At 39.6% G+C, this 6,394-nt stretch overlaps 1 long non-coding RNA gene across 1 annotated transcript; it reads left to right on the plus strand.

Moving 5' to 3' along the window:
* Positions 1–1,776: 1,776 nt before the first annotated feature.
* Positions 1,777–4,910, plus strand: LOC306915399. The gene is made up of 3 exons (XR_013788809.1): positions 1,777–2,188; positions 3,765–3,932; positions 4,512–4,910. It is a non-coding gene; the product is annotated as an uncharacterized lncRNA (long non-coding RNA).
* The last annotated feature ends 1,484 nt before the right edge of the window (positions 4,911–6,394 follow it).

A 6,394-nucleotide genomic window follows, 5' to 3' on the forward strand; every position in this document is an offset into this window, starting at 1 on the left:
ATATATTTAAATGAAATACTCTTTAGGGGCATGTCATGTGATCTACCTGCACAGCCTTTGTGATCTACTGGTAGATCGCGATCTACCTTTTGGGCACCCCTGTTTTAGAGGACTTCATGATTCCTTAATCTGAACTGTAGGGCCTATTATGTGCCGTCTAAATGTTGCTTTCTACAACAATAATATACATACGCTGTATACTTCTGTGCAGCGAGTTAGGCAAGTTTACTACAGGCTCTGTAGTAAATGTGGTGTCTGGCTCTCCTTTCCTAGTTGTACTTGCACTACTATTCATCTAATATGCTATCTGCCCGGAGTTTCCTTACTGCTGTAGCTGAATCTCCCCCATGGGATCAGTAAAGGAGTATGTCTCGCTTGGTTTAGAGACGTACTGCCTCTAATCCGTTTGTTTCCTTACCAGAAAATAACGTGCTATATCAGTATGAGTGAGTGACAGATACTTGGTCACATCAAACCCTGCTTGAATCTCTTGAATTCTTATTGCGACGGTAGGTCGCAATTTACTATGAAAACCTGCATTTCATGTCAGTCAGTCACGCCTCGTGACACGCTCCATATATGGCTGTCTCCATGTTGATCCTTCCCCACCTGTCCTTCCTCTTCGTCTCCCTTTTGACTGATACCTGTCCATTCAAACTCTAGACGGGCCTGCCTCAAAGTCATTAGCGCAGCCGCGACCGGCAGCCAGCAAAAATTAGAGTTCTCAACAGGTCCGAAAATTAAGGCCCGGCCTTACCTGGGCCCTAACTGGGCTCTAACTGGGCTGGCCTGAGGCCCCGCCTGGCCTTACTAATTAGCACACGTTTTACGCCATATCCGGCCCGAACACGTCAACTAAAAAGAAAAAAAGAAAAATCCAATATATGGGCATTCTCAGACCTGTTGTTTCTCTGACATCATATGGCAAGTGTGTCACTTAAGTTGTCTTGTGGAACTAAGGGAAGACAGTCCAAGATCATATTAATTAAACAGCAAATTGTGCGTGAATCAAACATGGCATGGACAGCTCACGGTGACGTACACAGAAATTAAGGTAGTAGTCAAGTAGTGTGTAAAATTGTTTATTTGTTTATTTTAAAAGGATCCCCATTGGCCATTAGCTGTCATGGCAATCAGCTTGTTCCCCCTAGTTGTCTTGTCTGGCTACTACGCGAGACTACCTTGGCTTGAAGCATGAGTACAGCCCATACTCTTTACAACCCAGGTACAACCTGGGACCAAGGAGTCAATCTGTTGGTACTCTCTGAGAATCCCATCGGCAAATAAAGGAAAAACAGCGCCCCCTGTTTTGACGTTAACTGTAACACACACACGCACGCATGCACGCACGCACGCACACACGCACACACACACACACACACACACACACACTGTAGTGTAGCATTTGTAACTTACATTAATAATAATAATAATAATAATACAACTTTATTTGTATAGCACCTTTCATGACATGAAATGCAGCGCCTCAAAGTGCTTTACAGAGCAATGGAGGGAGAAAAAAAAGAAAAAAGAATTGTAATATTTTTTACGTAACTTACATTGTTACTTAAAAACAACCGCTAACGGAAGGTAATTCATCTGGCGACTTTTAAAAGGGCCAACCCTTTTAAAAGTCGCCAGATAAATATAAATAATATTTTTCAACCAACCGCATCCAGATTATGGGGGGTTTTCGGGGCTTTCCACCTTGAACGTTGCACGTCATATTAGGGGCGGGCACAACAGCTTGGCGGCTTCCCTGATTGGCCAACCCAACCTGCCGGCCTCGGATTGGCCGAGCCGTGTAATGCTGTACAATTAAAACTAGAAGCGCGCGGTTTAAACCTTCAGTGTTCACCGCAATACTCAACTATTTCTCACGGAATTATTTTCGCTCTTCAAAACACCGCACGTTGACGACGCATAGTGGAAGTAAAGTGTTGTAGCTACAACCCAGCCTTCCCTTGTTGTTGAATCTGTTGATCCAGATTCCAGCCTGCATTATTTCGGTTCGGTTATCCTGTAACTGTTACAGTAACTTTGAGCTAACTAACTGTTACAGTAACTTTGAGCTAACTAGCAGCAGTTTACTAGTATCATGGGTCACGGTGGAAGCAAACCCCGGCGTCGGACTCCTGACCGTCACACGACCACCGTCTCACCACGACCGTTGGTACCGTTTGTTCAGGTAAGCGTCCGACCGGTCGACCTAGGACTAGGTTTTTAACGAGAAATTGACATGAATTCGTTTGAAATGCATTGTGTTTGTTGTATATTAGTACTCACTTTACTGACATGTTCATCATTGTCAGTTAAAGATAAATTACACTTTGGTTATCGTCGTGTTACCGTGTACCTCTTGTTTGCTAATATTGAGGAGATGTAATGTATATTGTATAGGCGGGCCTACGTTACATGTTACATTTCATTTAGAGCACTTGCAATTTGAATTGAATATTACGGTAGGCCTACTTTTCAAACGGACATGCATTTGGCACGTTGTACTCAAAATAGTGTACCGGTAGACAATTGTCTACTAGTACAGCGGATTACCAAAAAATTGTGCACTTTTTCAAAAAAGCATGAAACTTTTACCATAGTTAGATGATACCATGAGGTGTATTTTCAGATGTGGAGTCAAGTCAGATTTGACCCCTGAGGCCCGGTAGAGCATATTATGTGACCAATACCCATAACATCCTATATAAGGCAAAAAAGTCCAAATTTCATCATTCTTTAAGTAGCATGTGACATATGAAACTAGGGTGATTTCATGATGCTGAATCCATTCCAAGCATTAGTTTTGCAAAAAAACACTCATTGGGCTAAAAACGGCCAATGCCGTCATCACAAATTGATGATGCCAGCACATTTGGGCAAGTGGGCATGGCCGTTTTAAGCCCAATGAGTGTTTTTTTGCAAAACTAATGCTTGGAATGGATTCAGAATCATGCAAACACCCTAGTTTCATATGTCACATGCTACTTAAAGAATGATGAAATTTGGACTTTTTTGCCTTATATAGGATGTTATGGGTATTGGTCACATATTATGCTCTACCGGGCCTCAGGGGTCAAATCTGACTTGACTCCACATCTGAAAATACACCTCATGATATCATCTAACTATGGTAGAAGTTTCATGCTTTTTTGAAAAAGTGCACAATACCTCTTGTATTGGGGTATAAGCCGCTGTACTATACAGGTAATCAGGGATGCACAGTTTTTGCACACGCAGATTAGACACAATGGACGTTGGTGTGTCTAACACCAACGTACTGTATGCAGAAACGCACTGTCAGACTCGGACATGCGCTGCTCCCGTGCTTGTGGTTAGGGTTAGGTCTACACTCTGGGGTTAGGTTAGCCCCATATGTGCCCTCTCCCTACGCTCATCACGGAGCTACAGAATGAGCGTAGTGCTGAGGGAACATACTGGGGTTAGGTTAGTGTTTGAGGTAGATTGTCGGTCTAATGACATGACAGCCATGGTAACTCCAACCAAAACATCGATGAGAACTCCACATTGCGCTGTTAACTGTTAAAACGTGATTCAAATCAAAATATTCTCCCTAACTGTACGAATATTATATAAAGTACATATACAAAAAAACTATACAGTACACCACTAAAAGTACAGCATCACATGATATTAATCAGTATAAGCATGTATTTATGTGTATTATTTTTAAAAGGAAATATGGTCTTAAATCAGGTTAATACAGGGAGGGAATAATAATTAATAATATTCTGTTTATTTTCCAGGTGGATTTCCAGGACAATGTTCTACCTCCAGCCCAACACAACCTACAGTGGCATGCAATGGGTTCTTCAGCGGAGACCACTAGTAGGCCTACTAGTATTAGTACTACTAGTACTTTTAAGCCAGCCTGCACAGTGCCTGTCATAGACCCACCACAACATTTTGCAGATGTAAGTGTTGACTTATTTAGTTTTACAAAGAAAGGACCATGAGTGTAGTGTGTTGTATTCACTATAACATTACATGGACATGCTCATTGGCATGTTAAAGAAAAATTACACTTTGGTAAAGGTTTGTGTAGGTACCTCTTGCAAGGAATGTGTAACTCCAAATACTGATGACATCTTCAGTAGTTGCTCTGTTGATTAAAACCTGATAATTCAAAATATTGCATGGTGAAACAGTTCTCACACAGTAACTCTTTTAGAACACAATGCGAAGTGGATTCTGACATGTAACATTACAAAACGACTGAATTTGTTGCAACCCAAACCTCTGCCAAAGTGTAATCTAACACTATGACAATACTATAGTGTTAGATGTGCCCATTAACATCAAGAATAAATGACATAACAAGTGCAACAGTACATGTACACTATCACATAGTAGCCTATAATCAGTAAATATGAATTCACATGCATTTTTGTTACCCTGTCTTTTGAATTACCTGCTCTATACTATATAGGGTCTTAAATTAATTTAATCTGAGATGAATATTTAATAATAACAATATTCTGTTTAATTTCCAGGTCGATTTCCAGGTGAAATCCTACAACCCCGTCCCCAACATCCCACACAGTCACAACCTCTTCAAAGATGAGTCGGATGACGGTTATGGCTCTCTGGAGAGAGAATCTTTACAGCCAAAGAGGATCCCCAGATTCTCCACCCCTGAAGTCTGTGACTATGTGCTTTCTATGAACAACAAAGACACTCTGAACATACTGTACATAGCAAAAGAACTATACACACACACACACACACACCCCTAATACCACAAACAAGGCTCTCCAAACATAGACTGCTGGTTCTTGCCTCAGAGCGCAGGGCACTGAGAGACAATATGGAGAAGAAAAGGCTTCTAAAAGGAATACGAGACTGCTCGCCCTGGAAACCAGAGGTGCTGCTTTGGAGCTTTTCATCATGAACAGGACGTGACGTTTTTTTAGTACAATTCATATATTGTACACAATTGTAAATAGAAACTGACCTTCCACTCAAACATTTTCAATTATTTTCAGTAATGTTTTTTCAAATGTCATGTAGTAAATCAGTTAATTTGTAATCAGTTTTTCAATCTATTTCAATTCTTAATTATTTGTTTCAAATGTTATGTGAATCAATTCAGTACTTATGTAATCATTTTTGTATATATTGTATATAGTTAAACTTATTTTTGTTTCACTATCATTAAATATAAAACAAAAGTTTTGGAGTCGTAGTTAATTTATTCACATTAATATCCCAACATAATTCATATAATATTAATGTAAGATCTAAGGTACAAGCGATCACTGTGCTGTCATATTAGAAGTAGTGCCAGTATTAGGGTCAAATATAATTGACACAGTGACCAATGTGCCTCCATTTGTGATGATCGAAATTAAATAGTAAATATATATAAATGTGTAATGGGGCCATAACTGAATGAGTAAAGATGCCGTCTGAGAAACAAGGTTTGTAGTTAGGATGGGTAAATGCAGATAATACACTTCATGTGCAAAGAAGGCAGCTAGTCCACGCACAAATATCCCAGTGCCAAGATAAGGAAACAGCAAACTGACTTTCAAAGCTACATGCCATTATTAGACAAAACCGAGATTGTAGAATAACTGGGGAAGGTAAGAGAGAGAAGACATAGCAAGGAAGAGAAAGCAAGGAGATGGAGAGAAACAGTGCAGCATAGAGAGAAAGGTGGTGAATAAAAAATGGAAAGGACAAAAACAGTTTTTAATTATAACCTAATGCCTTGATGCTTGTAGTACAAGCATCAAGGCATTAGGTTATAATTAAAAACTCATTGGGGTACAAGCCTTGTACCCCAATGGTGTTGATATAGAACCATGTTTCATTAGTAAAGCAGTCTGAACATTTAAGGTACAATTCCAGGTTTAAGGGATAAAAAAGAATGACAAGCAATTAAACAATAGTAATAAGGTATCAGGCCACCAGATGTCACCCTTGTGTCATTTTAAGTTTCCCACTACTGTTTTGGCCTACTCTGACTGCTATGTACTTGCTGGTTTAAGAGAATTATTTATTTTAGGAGCAATGTTTCGGTCGTGAGACCTTCCTCAGGCTACTCTCAGAATGTACAAAATTTAAACCAAATGGACCCAACAAGTTAGCGTTGAGGATTTTGTTAGTTTTATAGTATAGGAACATTGTTAATATAGCTTCTAAATTGGTTTAACCACTTAAACTTAAACCTTTGCCATGGCTATTTGAAAATCTTGAAGTTGTTTTTATTATTTTGGTTTAAGTAATAAGTAAACCAAATAATAAAAACATGTATACATACTGTATTATATTTGACACATTAAAGGTGGTTGCACACTGGACGCTGCTAGAAATCCGAAAAACGCGCTCGGTGTGTGGGGACCTTTAGGCACCCCTAAACACATACACCAAA

This window comes from Electrona antarctica (genome assembly GCF_951216825.1).
Source record: "Electrona antarctica genome assembly, chromosome: 22".
NCBI lineage: Eukaryota > Metazoa > Chordata > Actinopteri > Myctophiformes > Myctophidae > Electrona > Electrona antarctica.